At 37.9% G+C, this 17,500-nt stretch overlaps 1 protein-coding gene and 1 long non-coding RNA gene across 7 annotated transcripts in view; one reads left to right on the top strand and one right to left on the bottom strand.

The window, feature by feature from the left end:
• Positions 1-17,500, bottom strand: part of LOC135203226 (mucin-2-like) — a 136,476-nt gene that overhangs the window by 106,242 nt on the left and 12,734 nt on the right. The gene's annotated exons all lie outside the window — the stretch shown is intronic.
• LOC135202759 (uncharacterized) overlaps positions 1-17,500 on the top strand; it is a 29,012-nt gene that overhangs the window by 3,718 nt on the left and 7,794 nt on the right. Inside the window, exon 2 of the long non-coding RNA XR_010311819.1 lies at positions 677-846. This is a non-coding gene — a long non-coding RNA (uncharacterized LOC135202759). The remainder of the gene's footprint in view (positions 1-676; positions 847-17,500) is intronic.

The following is a 17,500-nucleotide window of genomic DNA, read 5'->3' as shown; positions in this document are numbered from 1 at the left end:
TTTTTATAATCTTTTCATTTCAGTGAATTCACCTCTAATGAACAATTGCTTTTATGTATTTAGCCTTTCAATTACTTAAAAGGAAAAGATGTTCTAATATGAATCAATTACGTTCTCTTCACTTATCAGGATAATTACTCATGTTTTTCGTTTATATAAATAGTCAATTGGCTTTTTTTGTGAATTAGTAAAATTTACTTCCAACAACTGAATTAATTAACACTTTTTACTTGTTCATTAATTACCACATAAAATAATTCCATGCCTTCTCGTTAGTAGTGTCGTCATCTTTTAGACTAATTTTATCGTTACCACATGATCTATTAAAGTATTTTGTTTTTACCGGAAAGTAAATCAACTGGTCATATTTTAAAGTACACAAGACATACTCGTACACAATATTGGTCCGCGCCTCAGTGACGTGGTTGGTGTGGTGTTGGCGTCCCACCACGGCCATTCCATTGAGGAGTAAGAGATGTGTATTTCTGGTAATAGAAGTTCACTCTCGACGTGGTTCGGAAGTCACGTAAAACCGTTGGTCCTGTTGCTGAATAACAACTGGTTCCATGCAACGTAAAACCACCATACAAAAAAAAAAAAAAAAAAAAAAACAATATTGGTCCTTCGTGTAGACAGAATGACGCTAAAGATTTGTATTTTTCTTTTCTTCTTTCAGGAAACAGTCTGTTTGGCCTTTCCCTCAGGTCTAGGCTAGATTAGGCCATCGGATTTCTCGTGCCGTCGGACTCCGCATTCGTACGTAAGTGCAGGACTAAGCAACGTTCTACACAGAGGTAGCAAGATGCACTAAACGATCCTCTCGAGACCTAAGCTTCCATCAGACAGGTAGGTTTCCCCGTCCTGAGGAGTAAACCGCATTTCTGACTCACCTTTGTAATGATAGAGAAGAGAACCGGCTCTTCCACTATCTCCTTCCACTGACAGAGAGAGAGAGAGAGAGAGAGAGAGAGAGAGAGAGAGAACAAACGCAAAATCGGGAAAAATTGGCAAAAGGTGACCGTTAAAATCGGCCATAGCAAAAATAAAAAAGAATAAAAAATATATAAATGCGATAAATAATCAAAATACAAACGGATGTCACTTAAATGGAATTAGGGAAACCAAAGAAATAAATGAATAATCATTGAAAAATATATAACAAAGTTTAAAAGACATGATGGGGGGAAAGAGAAGAGCATCGAAAGATATCTGCCTGTTGAAAATAGTGGACACTGACTTGGCGGGGAAAAATGGATGAAAGTCAGGTAATCCTCAAGGTCCTTCGATTAGATAGGAAACTTCTGGAGACATCCTACGTCCCTCAGTGGACGAGTGGGTTGCGTACTCTCCTATCAATCTGGTAGCCCGAGTTCGTTTCCCGCTGCTGAAAGTGCGGAACCGGAGGAATGTATCTCTGGTGATTAGAAATTCATTTCGCGATATAATGTGGTTCGGAGCCCCCAATGAGCTGTAAGTCCCGTTGCTAAGTAACCAGTTGGTTTATAGCCACGTCAGTGAAAATCAAGTTCTTCTTCGGGCCAGCCCTAGGAGAGCTGTTAATCAGCTCAGTGGCCTGGTTAAACGAAGATATATATACTTAACTTGGAGACGTCCTGTCTAAATTGACACCTGTCTCCCGCGTCAGCCTAGCCTAATGACAGCTGACGTGAAAATTATAGTTAGGCAGACACCGGTTCCCTCAAACCCAACCATTCACCTCCCCACCCACCCACCCAAACCTGCCCCGCCTCCCCCCTCGTTCTCATTTCTTCCTATTTATTCTTTTAACTTACTTTTCCCCTGGTTTTCTCAACTTTTATTTCTATTCAATCCCTTCTTACTCTTTCTTTCTAATTAATCTATCTTTTTTTCTGGCCACATTTTCTAACTCTTGTTCCTTATTTCTTTCCCTCCTTTCTCTTCCTTCTTTTCTCTCCTCCTCCTTCTCCTCCTCCGTCTCCTCCTCTGACCTCTTTCCTAATTTCTCCTTCTCTTTCTCTTTATGCTTTCCCCTCCGTTAACCACCTATTCTCTCATTTTGCCTCTCTCTTTGCACTGCCCTCTCTCCTCATTTTCCCCTCTCTTTCTCTTTTTCTTTCCCTCCCACCCCATTCGTTATTTTCCCATTTTCATTCCCCGTAACCTTTCAGCCGCGGCCCTCCATCCTCCCTTCCCTCCCGCGAAGTCGCCATTGCGTCTACTTCTGCCGAATGACTCACACGACCGTAGCCTTTTTTGCCCAGATCATTCCCTTGTGTGGGTATTCGCTCCTCGGGGTTCTTTTCGGGTCTGATGGGAGGGCCGGGGTATTTAATGACACGGTCCCCTGCTAAGGATCTCACTGATGCCTCAGAAAGAGAGAGAGAGAGAGAGAGAGACCTTACAGACCTTACAGTTCGTTCGGGTTGCCCCAGGTCCCTCAGTGTGAGACACCTCTAATGTCTACCAGAGAGTTGCTAGTACATCTTCCGGTATATTTTGCATCTTCCAATCTTGGATGGTCTGGGATGCAGTTTAGATATTTGTCGAGCTTATTCTTAAACACATCTACGCTCACTCCTGATATATTCCTCAGATGAGCTGGCAACGCATTGAATAGACGCTGCATTATCGATGCTGGTGCGTAGTGGATTAATGTCCTGTGTGCTTTCCTTATTTTTCCTGGTATTGTTTTGGGCACTATTAATCTACCTCTGCTTGCTCTTTCTGATATTTTTAGTTCCATGATATTTTCTGTTATTCCTTCTATCTGTTTCTATGCCTGAATTATCATGTAGCGTTCTCTTCTCCTTTCTAGGGCCTATATAATTTTAATGATGTAGTCTTTCCCAGTAGTCAAGGTCCTTAACTTCTTCTATTCTAGCTGTAAGGACCTTTGTACACTCTCTAGTTTGTGCAATATCCTTTTGATAGTGTGGGTACCATATCATATTGCAATATTCAAGTGGACTACGAACATATGTTTTATAAAGCATAATCATGTGTTCAGCTTTTCTTGTTTTGAAGTGCCGTAACAACATTCCCATTTTTGCTTTACATTTTGCCAAAAGAATTGCTATTTGATCATTGCATAACATGTTCCTATTCATCATCACACCAAGGTCTTTAACTGCTTCCTTATTTGTGATTGTCTCATTATTAGGTCCCCTATATGCATATAGCTTTCCTTCTCTGTCTCCATAATTTATTGATTCAAATTTTATCAGAGTTAAATACCATCCTATTTTCCTCTGCCCAATCATATACTTTGTTAAGGTCTCTTTGTAGGCGTTCCTATCTTCCATCCAAGAATTAATTTCTCTACTTATTCTTGTGTCATCAGCGAAACTACTCACTACCGAATCCTTAACATTACTGTCTATGTCCTTCAATCATAATAACAAACAGTATTGCAGCTAACACCGTACCTTGTGGCACACCGGATTGATTACCTTGGTTTCATCCGATTTCTCATCGTTTGCAATAACTATCTGTTTTCTGTTGTGTAAAAATTCTTTTAACCATCTTCCTATTTTATCTACGATATTGTGTTTTCTAATTTTCTTTGCTAATATATTATGGTCTACTTTGTCAAAAGCTTTTGCAAAGTCTAGATAAACCACATCTGTTTTCATTTCCGCTTTTCATATTTTTGAATATGTTCTCACGGTGGACTAACAGTTGGGTTTGTGTACTTTTTCCGGGTACGAAACCGTGTTGTCCTATATTAAACAAATTATTTTTTATTAAATGTTTCATAATATTTTTCTTCATTACCCTTTCATACACTTTCATAATATGTGATGTTAGACTCACAGTCCTATAATTACTTGCCTCAAGTCTTGATCCACTTTTGAAAGTAGGGGTGATATATGCTAATTTGTACTCATCATAAATCTTGCCTGTATCTACACTTTGTCTTAATAATATTGCAAGTGGCTTTGCGATAGAATGAACTACTTTCTTTAACAAAATAGCAGGGATTCCATCAGGCCCTGCAGCAGCTCCATTTTTAATTTCATTAATTGCCTGCACAATATCAGCTTCATTAATTTCTATGTCAGCTAGATATTCACTATTTTCGTCCCTTACTTCTATATCATTATCTTCATTATCTATTCTAGGGGTGAATTCTCTCTTATATCGTTCTGCCAGTATGTTGCAAATTTCCTTTTTTTCATTCGTGAATCTCCCTTCAATTCTCAGAGGGCCTATTTCTATTCTTCTTTTATTCATCTTCTTCGCATATGAGTATAATAGTTTGGGGTTTTGCTTGATATTTAATAGGGTTTTTTCTTCCAATTCCCGTTTTTGTTTTCACTTTCTTTTGATTTGTATAATCATTTTGGCTTCTGCATTTTCTATCTTACTTTTTAGTTCTATAACTTTCCATGCATTTTTTTCTTTTGCAAGACCTTTTTTCCACTTTCTGATTTTCTGGAACAAGATCCTTCTGTCTCTTGGTATGCATGAATGATGTTTACTTTTCTTCTTCGGTATATATTTATCCACTATTTTCTCTAATATATAATATCTCCGTATTTACCCTTATGTCATCGCTTACGAAAATGTTATCCCAATCTTTGTTTAATTCTTCATTTATTTCTGACCATTTTATATTTTTACTGTAGAAGTTGTATTTTCCATATCCTTCCCACTTTTTCATTTCTTGCTTATCTCTGTTTTCACTTGCTTTGGAATGAACTGTTAATTCTATGACATTATGGTCTGAAATACTCGCATTATAAACTATTATTTCTTTAACATAATTCACCTCGTTCACAAATACTAGGTCTAAAGTATTTTCCTTTCTTGTTGGCAGGTGATTTATTTGTTGAATGTTGGTATTCTAGTAGCATATCTAATAGATTTTCGAATTGCCTCTTATCTTCTGCACTACTATTACTCTCTTTTTATATGTATAAAGTACATCCACAATCTCCTATTCGTTCCGTTTTCCATTCTACGAAACAAGGGGGAAACAAGTTGAATGTCACCCAGATAGGCGAGGAATAGTTCCAGTTCCTTGTGATTTCTACATATATCATCCAATTTTTCAATTATTAAGTCAAACTCTTTAGTATTAGGAGGTCTATATATTACTATGTTCATTAATTTTTCAGATTCAAATTCTACCGCTATTAGTTCACATTCTGAGTTACTATATTTCTCATATATTTTTCCTTGTTTTTTGTCTTTCCCATATATTGCGGTTCCCCCTTGATTCCTATTTATTCTATCTGATCTATAAGTTTGGAACCCTTTTATTTGATCATCATTCCCAGTCTCTTGGGAATACCAGGTTTCACTTATATTCATTATATCTATTTTCTTTTCAATTTGGGTTAGTTCTTCTAAGTACTCTATTTTTCTTTTTGAGTTACTCGTAACTAAACCCTGCGCATTCATCACTATGATGGTTTGCGTGTTTTCCTCCTTCATTTAATATTGGTAGTAATAAGGATTTTCCCATGTCTCTTTCCTGTTCTGGTATGTTGTTCTTTTTTTCATTTCCAGAAATTCTGACATTAAAAAATCCAACTTTTCCATAATATTTTATCTTCCTTCATCATAATTATTCATTTTGTGTCTGAATCTGCAATTTTCTCCGTCTGCAATATCCTCTTGCATAATAAATACAGTTATTATCCCTTGAGTAGATATTTGAGCTGATGCCATTGAAAATTTTTTGTATTTTTGCTGACGGATCTCTGCATATCTCATTGGTGGTTTGCTTTTCTCTTTTACCTGATATTCTTGATTTCTCTCTTTATTTGTTTCTTTCTTATTTTGGATTTTATTACTTGGTTGGTTATTTATATGATTATGATTCATGGCTACAGGGTGCATATATTTGCATTTTTTGTCGAACTTACATCCTTTTCCTTCTTTTAGGTTTTTGCATATTTTTGGATGCAGATCTCTGCAATCATCCCCATATCCATCTAGGTATGCACATTTACCATATATTTCATAGTTGTGACATACCTTAGGATGTTTGTAGTAACATCTTTCTCCAAATCTGCAATTCCCTCTTTTCAAAAGGTTGCAGATTTTGTCTTTCTTGTCTATTTTTTCCTCTTTCCCGTCATTGTGTAGATCTGGGTAGAGCCTCTTCGGGATTTGCTTTTCTGTTGCCATATCGTAATTTATTTCTTCGTAGGTATGCTGCTTTATTGCCTCATATGTAGTATCATATGAGAGAGAGAGAGAGAGAGAGAGAGAGAGAGAGAACACCTTATTAAAGTTTCACAAAAGTGAAGTGAGGATTACCTTGGTTATGCATTTTGATAGAGTCATGAGCTCTCATGGTTATAGTACATTCGCGTCAGCCGTGCATTTGATGCCTAGGCCCGTCCCTTAAGACGCTCCTGATTGGCTGTTGATAAGCCAATCACAGGGCTGGAAACTCTCAGTCTCTCTTGAGAAGTCATATAGGCAGGATGCATGTTCCACCTCTCCTGAGGGATGCTTTTGAAAGATGTATCCCTCAGGAGAGGTGGAACACACATCCTGCCTATGTGATTGGCTTATCAACAGCCAATCAGGGGTGCCGTAAGGGACTGGCCTAGACACCAGATGCACTGGTGATATGAATCTACAATAGTTTGTTCGTGTTTCTTTCTTCCTCTCATATATATATATATATATATATATATATATATATATATATATATATATATATTTATATATATTATTTCTGACTCACGTGGTTTTCGAACCACAGTCTCTCAAATGAAAGGCCAATGCGCTACCAAGAAATCAGGACGCACTGTGAAGCGCCTTTAACCACACAGATACTACTTTCGATAAACAGACAAAGAGATATTTATTTAAAAGAGAGAGAGAGAGAGAGAGAGAGAGAGAGAGAGAGAGAGAGAGAGAGAGAGAAAGCAATGGAATATCAGAACAGAAATAGTTTTCAATATTTGCGTTTTCGAATGCTGGTTGTTAATGCAAAGTTCTTTGGGGCTATCACCTCTTTCCAAAATCCTTTGCCTTAAAAGGCGCATTTCAAATAGTATGCAACAAAATACTAACACAAACATACAAACTAGCGGAGAGAAAGCCCAGCGTGACCTTCCAGTAGTACGAACGGATGCACACTGTGTCTTGTGGGGTCCTATAGAGTCAGTTTTTGAGCCTACCAATCTGTGGTCGCAATTCTCCCCCTGAAACTCTGAAATTCCCCACCCTGGTTGAGAGCCACTGATTTTAGCATCTTGTTGCTGTGGGTCTTCCTCTCACTATTATAAACTAATCAAATCGGTCTTTTGTTATTTACCTCGCATTCTTCTTTTGCTGACTTCACAGGATTTGAGTTGATTTAAACCTACTGCAAAATGATGTAGCTAAATCTCTTCAACTCGGCTGAAAATGTCACAAAACCATCCCGAGCAGTTTATAGAATTTACTTTGCCTCTTGAGTACTGATTACTTCCAGTTCCTAAATTCAATCATGCGAGTTATCTCAATGTACAGTAGATGATGTCTATATCTCCAGCATCGAGCATACAAACTATCAGGCCTCCAGGAAATGATGAAACGTTGACAGCACCTTATTGTCTGTGCGTCTTTCTTCTAAATTCACGATATTTATGGCCAACGTCAGGTAGAGACGTCATTTTCATAAAGAGTGAAAAATTTCAAGATCTTTCTGCAAGCAAGAACATCTCCCTGACCAGAGCCAGAAGCCAACGAGTCACAGAGAAAGATCCTAAGAAGATGAGGAAGAAACCAAGGTAGGCTCGAGTTTGTACCTGTTAAGGTATAATGTGACACATTCCTTTCGTACTACGTTCCATTTTTTTTTGTACCGACTTTAATCGGAAAACCCGTTCGACCGAGGAATTAATTGGGTGTAAATAATTTAAGGTTCACGCTGAAACCAGATGTAGTTTGTCAAGCTGGACATGAGGTTGCGCTTGGAGTGAAATATGCAATTTTCATACATATACGTAAATAAAACGGGCCCTGATGCTTAAACATATTAGTACGTAAAAATACTCTGCTCTCTTAAACTCTCTCTCTCATTCTTCTCTCAAAATCTCATCTCGTCTCTCTCATCTCATATATATATATATATTATATATAATTATCATATATTATATATATATATAATACATATATAGTATATATATATATTAATATATATATATATATATATATATATATATATATATATATGTATATATATATATATATATATATATATATATATATATATATATATATTATATATATATATTATTGCGCGCGCGTGTGTTTGCTTGTAAATATGTAATGAGTGGGGTGAGGATTTAAGAAATTTAATGAGATCAGTCTAATTTTTAATCACTGATTTTTTTAAAGCGCACATTGAACAACTTTTAACTGACTATATTTATAGGAAATAAAGAGCCTACTAAAAGGTGTAGAATGGATCGGACCCACTGTTTCATAAAAAAAAAAAAAAAAAAAGTATCTTCGAAAAACGAGGCATTCTAAAGCGAATATGAAAGGAAAACACGAAAGCTAGTGAAAGTCGGGGCGACAATACCTGGCAATTTTCACTGTCGTAGAAGGAAGCTCCACTGATTGTTCTCAGATGTGACTTCGTCACTTTTAAATACGTTTACGCGAAGTCACTGATTCATCCCCAGTTGGTCGGATATTTTTAAGAATTCAGGAGCGCCTGCAGTACTACTTGCTGATATGCTATGTTCTATTTTCTAATACCCCTTTACTATATTGTATTCTACGTCATTATCTCCCTTTTTCTCTGTTACTTTTTAGTATTATACTTAATGTCCAGCTCTCTACTTCATTGTTACTTTTTGTTTGTTTATTCTTATTATTTTTATTTCCTGTCATGACCTCTCTCTCTCTCTCTCTCTCTCTCTCTCTCTCTCTCTCTCTCTCTCTCTAATTTCACTGCCTTTCTCCGTCTTCTGAGAGATGTAGGTGTGGACTCTGTATTTTGAGATTATTCCGAGTACTTTGAAGCTAACTGGTGCTGAAGTGGTACCGTTGCTAATCAGCAAACTTCCAGTAAAAGGTTCTTGGCTTACTCTTAAGGTTGAACGTTTTCTTCAGGATATTCAAATGATGGTGTGTTGTGTGTGTCTGTGTGTATATATTTGCACTGAGTAAGTATTATTTTGTTTATGCATCATATATATACATATATTATATATATATATATATATATATATAATATATATATATATATATATATATATATATCCCATATAAACCTTATGCACACAAACAATATTTATTCTCAAGTGCAGAGAACGAAGTAGTAAGCTCTAAAAGCTCACTCAAGCATCATTCCACAGAGAAAGTTTTTATTAGTATTATTAATCTATCTTTAAACACAGACGGCCAGTCATTTCTGAAAGTCGACAGAAAAGGTAAACAAAAATAATGAGGTCTTGCTCAGGTGTACCAGCACGATTACTCACTTCGAAAAATAGCAAAGACGATTTCAACAAGTCATATTAAATATAAAGAAACGAATGTTAATATAGAAGAGATAAACGCTGTAAAGTGAATTGGTAATGAATTACACAAGACGTAGACTTCACTTAATGCTTGCAATTTCAAATCCGCCTAAGTGATGCCACAAGTTTTCTTCAATCACTGCTATGACTATTTTCAGTGCTTTAGGGAAAACAGGTCTCAAAAAGAGCTTTGTCATAGTGTGGTAAGGAGAAGAATCTAAACTTAATTTAAGTGTTCAAAGGTGATTATGGATTTGTGTTCATAGGAGATGGAATGTTCTCCCTTCCGTCAGGGAAAGTTATAAAACCCGAAGACAACTAGATATGAAGAATCTGTATCATTCCTGATGTGTCAGATCGAGCCTAACATCTCCCGCCCCCCAAAAGTAAATGATGCACCGAAGTTTCTTCGTATAATGCTGTATGAAACTCTGAACCACGGCCCATGAAACTCTCAACCACGGTCCAATAAAGCCCTCAGCCACCGCACGGTGATGGCCTGTGTTGCTGGCATCTATAGCGGTGCTAGACGTACGGTCATGACCAACTTTAACCTTAAATAAAATAAAAATGATTGAGGTTAGAAGGCTGAAAGTTGGTATGTTTGATGATTGGAGGATGGATGATCAACATACCAATTTGCAGCCCTCTAGCCTCAGTAGCTTTTAAGATCTGAGGGCGGACAGACACACAACCATCTCACTATTTTCTTTTACAGAACACTAAAAGAAAATTCGATTCTCATTCTATCTTTAGATAGATTTGGCCGATTAATGAAATAAAACAAGAAAAAAGTTCTCTCCCCGTGACGATTCTATGACAGCAGCCAGGCGACAAACTCTCATTTTTATTTCATGAGCGTCAGACCTTCTGCTTATTCCACACTCACAGTCGAATTATGGCATTTTCTTCATTTCTTTAGTTTTCCTGATACCTGCAACCTCTTTTCCTTCAAGAAGCTGGTTTTAATTCGCTTTAGATATCATTTGAATAAGGACGTGGAGTTGACAGTTGAAAGGAAACCATATAAATGTTAAAGATTGAATTGAAACAAGACAGTGCAGAAAAAAAAAAAAAAACTCCTTAACAAGACGTAATGATAATGGCACCCAGGGGTAATAACTCTCAGATGTAATGAGAATGGATAATGAATTGAGTAATGAGGCCGAATTTCCTGGTATGATCACCCGGAAACCCCAAGGAAAAAGAAGTGAGTCATTTTCTCACTTCAACACGATGTTGGTTTTGGCAGCGTTGCTTCCCCAAGACAAACAGTATTAGTAAAGTGATTTTTCTTTTAGCGCTCTTTTCAAGTCTTCGACCGCTGCATTTCGTCTCTCTCTCGCCCAGGCCTTTCGATGATATTCTTGACTGGCGTGAGGTCTTTAGTACTTGATACAAGATTTTTTGTAATTATTTCGTCGTAAAAAGAGACTGAGATCACTGACGACAATACATCATTTTCGTCAAGATTTTCTTCCTACAAAAATTCTAGCGGGAATATCGAACTGCTTTTCAGAACGATCAGTCCTTCACTTTAACCTTGGACTTGAGGAGAAGCAATAAAAAAAACTATAAAAAAAGTAATAATAATCTCAAGCAAGAGTATTATAAAAAAGGATATATGCTTGGCAAGTCAAGCAATGGCCAGACTGAACTTATATTCATTGCCTTCATCTTGTTTCTTCTTGTTCTTGTTCTTCTTCTCCTCCTTCTTCTTCTTCTTCTTCTGAGAGAAGAGAGAGAGACGATGAATGAGATGAGAGAGAGAGATACATACAGTACAGACCAGACAGAGAAACAGACAAACAAAAACAAAAGACACCGAAAGCCAAAGGCGGAAAACGGACTCAATATTATCGAAATTAATTTTCCGTTTCCAATTTATAAAGATCGGGCTTCAGTTTTGAGAGGAGAGAAGGAGAGAGAGAGAGAGAGAGAGAGAGAGAGAGAGAGAGAAAGCAATGGAATATCAGAACAGAAATAGTTTTCAATATTTGCGTCGAATGCTGGTTGTTAATGCAAAGTCCTTTGGGGCTATCAGTCTAATACATTTGTACCCCATGACGAAAGTCAAGAGCAGAAATAAAGAGAAATTAGTACCATACTGTTCTGTCACTGACGTTTGCTAGGAAATATATGGAAGAATTATCTAAAGTTCTCAACGATATGTATTTGAGTCAAAATATTACCATGAGAACTTGACAATGATGATATTATTATTATTATTATTATTATTATTATTATTATTATTATTATTTATTATTACTCAAACTAACCATACGTGGAAAATTTAAATTTAAAATCTTAAATGCTTTAATTACGATAACAAACAATCACGGAAAAATATAGAAAAATAATTATAAATTTGACAAGACATTAAATAAAGATAAATGAATCAACCAGTTAAAACACAAGATTCATTGAAGTTTTCCTCTGCCGTTGCTCTGTCGGTTTCATTGGACCTTTTTGGATACAATAGTTTGCTGGACTTTGCAAGTGACTTTCCATTGGAAGTAAAATCTTCCTTCGTGAACAAGATGTTTTCTTTTTGTAGTTTGTTTAGTTTTCTGTAGAAGAAAACTATTGAGATGGCCTTATGTCTGTCCGTCCGCCCTCAGATCTTATAAACTATTGAGGCTAGAGGGCTGCACATTGGCGTATTGATCATCCACCCTCTAATCATCAACCATACCAAATTGCAGCCCTCTAGCCTCAGTAGTTTTGATTTTATTTAAGGTTAAAGTTGGCCATGATCTTGCGTCTGGAAATGGTATATAGGTCGTGGCTGAAAGTTTCATGGGCCGTGGCTGAGAGTTTCACATACCATTATACGCTGTACAGAAAACTCGATTGCCTCGGCGCATTTTTAACCTGTTTTTAATCCGTCGTTGACTGACCTGTAATGCTTTTCACGCAGAACTGACATCAATTAAACGATGTATTCACTTTTGGGGAAAAAGCACATCACTGAAAAAGACCAAATATTTGGAATGATGCTTCCAGTTGGATTCGTCACACACACATAGTTTGCTAAATATTTTTCTTTTTTCTATGTTATATATATATATATATATATATATATATATATATATATATATATATATATATATAGCATATGTATGAAATATGAAATATACATATTTATACACACATGTAAATATATATATATATATATATATATATATATATATATATATATATATATATATAATATTATACCTCTCCTTAGCTGTTTTAAGGAAAGAATTGGCCTCCGTCGATCTTCCTACGAAATGAACTAGGTTAAACATTTTGTAATCAGTAGGAAATTAAGTTACTACCACTCCAACGTCCGGCAGACAATACACATCTCGCTCATGTGCTAGATTTCGTTGTCCATGAAACGGATGTATTGCATAGTACTCTCTCTCTCTCTCTCTCTCTCTCTCTCTCTCTCTCTCTCTCCTAGTAAGGCATTAATGCCGACACAAAACTGAAGGGCATCTGAAAGTGGAAGCTATAATTTTTACGACTTTTCCATCCAGGTCGGACCCAGCAGCGATTGCTGCTGGTGGTCGAATCGCGAACGCAAGACGCATGGCGCTTGTTTCTCGCCGAACGAGGCGACTCTTTTGTGATGTCTTCTCTCTTCTGCTGCAACGCCGACGTTGACATATTCCAGCAGAGAAACAATCGAATCTATTTCTTTCCCGTTGATTTAGATGTAGCGTATATCAATGTCAATTTTACGCGGAGAGAAAACGGGTCACTCCGTACAAGCACAGATGGAGGAAAACATCGCGCGCGGGAGAATGAAGACCGAGCTATATTTGGTGGGTTGCACAAGTGCCTTGGGTTGTCTGGTGGAGAGTCTCTTTCGCTCGCCATCGCACTCACACACAAACCGCAAAATAATGCACACCGCTTTTTTTTTTTTCTTTAAACCCTCACCCCAGCGGTCCTCTCCCCACATCCCTTGTGCATGATAAGAAGATCGGTCATTTGAAACTACCGCTAGAGTGTGACGCTGAGGGAACGACAGATTCGTATCGTGTGTTGTCAGGAAGAGTTTTGGAGATAATTTTGTAGAAAAACGACCGTCATTAATAATACAGAACTGTATGTGGCCGCTGACGGTTCATAAAAACTTTTGACGCTCTTAAATTTATTCTGCGAAAGAGTTTTTCTGTGCAACTGTGAACAGGCTAATTACCTCACTTTTTCGTTGTGGGTAATAAAAGATAATAACATTATTACTTCCCAGAACAACCTCTCTTACATTTCTTATTTACTAGATGATCGAGGTCTGTTCCTTAAAGGCTGAACAAAGTGAACCCCTGGCAGCAAATGAACAAACAAACAAACAAACACACACATGCACACACACACACACATATAATATATATATGTATATATATATATATATGTATATATATATCATATATATTATATATATCTAATCTAGCAAATTTTCAATGTAATTCATGAAGTCTTCAGTTAGTATGGTTCTTATTGTCCCTGGCATAGTACATTGACGTCCTTCTAATAAAACTTAAGAAATAAATGAGTGCATTCACGCAACTGAAAGAAAAAGTCACATGAAAATATTATTAAACGAAAACAGTGGCGCTCTGATGAAGAGGCCGAAGGTGTCTGAATCTGCGAACCGAAGTCATCTGAGAGCAGGCTGCAGCATCCACGGTCTAGGTATATACCTAGACCGTGGCTGCACCCAGCCAGGCGACCATTACCTCGAGTCAGAGCCTGATGACTACTGTTTCCTCAGGATGCAGACTTTGCAGTTTTCAGGCCCAGCTGAGCTCTCTAGTGGTCACTCACCAGACTGCAAAGCCCACAATGTCATCCTGTTGACCAGCAAAAACACCCTTTTCGATTAGATTTGATCTTGCGGTTTGACCTCCGAAATGAGCAGCAATGAAAACACTTGCAAAACGCAGAAAGCATCGAGATGAAGTCATGGTTGTTGTTTGTAACATTCTTCTCGGTGTTTACGGGACCAGTGGAGTTCTTCGATGACAGAGATGAGAAGAAACTTAACTCTGTGACTGCGCAAGAGGCACGTGCCTCTGGAAGTTTGTGTACCACCTCTTTAAGGTTTCTGAATACTTAGCGAGTTTGACATGAAATATTTATCAGGGCGTTAATTAGATGGGTGCAACTCTATCTCTCTCTCTCTCTCTCTCTCTCTCTCTCTCTCTCTCTCTGTATAATGATTATCCAAACTCTTAGAAAGGATAGATCCTGGGGTACCACTAAGCTCCGAGTGCCTAATTCACCACTTGGGGCAACAGACGTAATCGGTTTTTCTACTTGCGACCCGCTGGGAATCAATCTTGGACCTTTCATCAGTGAGATTAGGTTCAAATCAGTGGACCACTAAGATACACATACGCACATACGCACGTCAATATAAAGCAAAATGTGTATAGACATATATATAAACGCACAAATATAGTTACGTATGGATACTTCTATCCTATGTCCTCACCGAGTGTATACAAATGCACAACACATTTTGTAGTTGCGTGGAGGTGAGAAAGAGTATTGCTAGGAATCTCTTCTCTCCTCAATCCTCCCCTGAAGACCCCGAGCGATCTTCGGCCAGCTCCATTTATGGCTGATCCTAGGACGGTCATAATGACCGGCCGCTTTGGCTACGCAGAATATGAATTACCTGCAGCAGGTAATGTTACGCTGGACTATGATAATGCAGTGAGGATAAAGGTGTACTCTCAAGGCTGTTGCTGTAACCCACGCGAAGGAAATCCTCCTCTAGGTGGAGTTTTGTAGGGGGAAAACAGGAGTAAGGAATGATGACCGATGTCAATATTACTTCTTTTCCTCGTTCTCGTTAATACTTGAACCGTTAGGCCTGTCTCTCTCTCTCTCTCTCTCTCTCTCTTCTTTCCTGTATATACAGAAAGACATGGATAGATACAGAGCCGTTTTTTTATTTCTAACTTCCAGTAACCACCCCCCTTTGAATATTTTCCATTTTCTCCTTAAATTAGAATTTTCCAAAAACAAAACAAAAAAGAGTTTAGGAAGAAGTGAGAAGAGTAATATAAAAAAAATTAACGTTTCTGAATGGTGAAGAAGCAAGTAGTAACCTCACATAGGTTTAACAAACAAACGAAAACCAACTAGAATGGGTCCTGCGTCCTTTTTCTTTCTTCTACTTTATCTTGACTACAAACTACCGTTTGCTGGTTGCATCGAGCTATCTGCTACATATCGTTTCTCAAGGAGCCGACGGTTCTCTAAGGTTTAAACGAAAATGGATAAGATCCAAGACTCCCTCAAGAATGAACGGGGACATAATATAACTATGTCGTCAAGGGGCCGGGAATGAAATCCACAGAACTAGCAAGAAAAGACACTTGTCTTTCTGACAACGCGACCTACTCCAGTCCTTTGTTTTCATGAAACGCGGTTAAGTAACTCCCGTGTAAGTTTACCCCAAGCGGGGAAAATTATCGCTTCGACGACGGTTTGTTTACAAAGTCAGTCCCCGCCCCTGCGCACCTGCGGTGGGAGAGAAGATGAGGAGGGGAGGAATTTGCCAAAGCAAACCGCTACGGGCTATCGCACGTTGCTGGATGATATGGTACATCTCCATCGCACCTTCCACCTTCCGCGAACATCTCGCGTTAGCAAGTATCCAACTTAGTTCGTAAAACGAAAATAAGCATTTGACTCGTTTCCTCATTTAGAAGGCTTATAGATGTGTTTAGCTTTGTTGGATGTGTGTTGGGGTGTTCCTGAGTGACAGAAAGTTCGCCCGCACTGAAATAATGGCCTCTCAACATTCCTCCATGGGTGGCCAGTCAGTAGCAGCAATAAAACCTGACGCGCTGAGGGTGACCTAAAAAGATCAACAGAGCAAGGACATTTAATGAGCGGAATACATAGCAGACACTTACAGAGAGAGAGAGAGAGAGAGAGAGAGAGAGAGAGAGAGAGAGAGAGATATGTTTGGATACATGATGCCAGTCCATTCAGGGCGTGATAATATAGTACGCCACAGATACGGTATGATAGTGAGCGCATATATTATGGCCTCACGAAGAAACTTAGTAAGGTTATACCTAAAGATACTATAGATTGCTCTATAGTATCTTTGGTTATACCGATCAGTGAAACGAAGCGAGATATTCAAAGAGAACGTTGCTTTCTACAAAAGCAAAGCTAGATGTATTTGATTTCTTCCTGTTGTTGAACATTGGTGGTAAATAAGGGTAAAAAGTAGGTTTTGTATTTTCGATGTTATAATTTTCCATCGAATTATGATTTATCGATTCGAAGAGAAATAAGAAACAGCAATCAAAAGTTGCTCATCTTCGAAGGACAATAGAGAAAGACAGAATGAGACACTGCTGAGAAAAGCGTTTTTGTTCGTTTTTCACAACCAGGACATTTTCCAGTGCACGAATGTAAAGACGGAGGTAGACTTCTAAGAATGAAACGGAGAATAACCAAAGTGTAAAGAAATGATGAGACAAACAGGTCAAGACTGGAACACAACAACAAGGTATTCAAGACTGAATCATTTGCATGCTGGATGAAAGGAGGTATTGCTAGAAATTAAATGTTACAAACGAATTAAGGAACGAAAAAAGAATCGAAGATGATGTTATCCTTGTACCACGATAAGAATTATGTCCGTGACAGAAGAAATGGAATATTGAGAAAACATGTTTCAAAAACACTTTTATACAGAAATTCACAGGATCAAGATGTATGGATTACCGGAATAAAAAGTAGAGAGAGAGAGAGAGAGAGAGAGAGAGAGAGAGAGAGAGAGAGAGATAACAAAGTTGTTTACCTCGAATAATTCCCAACATCACGCCATCACGGACGAAGGAGTCAGCTGAAGAATTGGGTTCTTAATCATTTGCATCTTTCTAGGCTTCTTGCCCCAAGACAGGGAGCCCGCTCTTTCCTCTCTCTCTCTCTCTCTCTCTCTCTCTCTCTCTCTCTCTCGCTTCGTAAATATACTCTCTGAGTCTAGGCAAAGCCCCTACTGTGGTACC

Source organism: Macrobrachium nipponense, chromosome 33, assembly GCF_015104395.2.
Source record: "Macrobrachium nipponense isolate FS-2020 chromosome 33, ASM1510439v2, whole genome shotgun sequence".
Taxonomy (NCBI): Eukaryota; Metazoa; Arthropoda; class Malacostraca; order Decapoda; family Palaemonidae; genus Macrobrachium; species Macrobrachium nipponense.
Note: the sequence above shows the minus strand (reverse complement) of the source record. Positions and strands in the feature narration are given on the sequence as shown.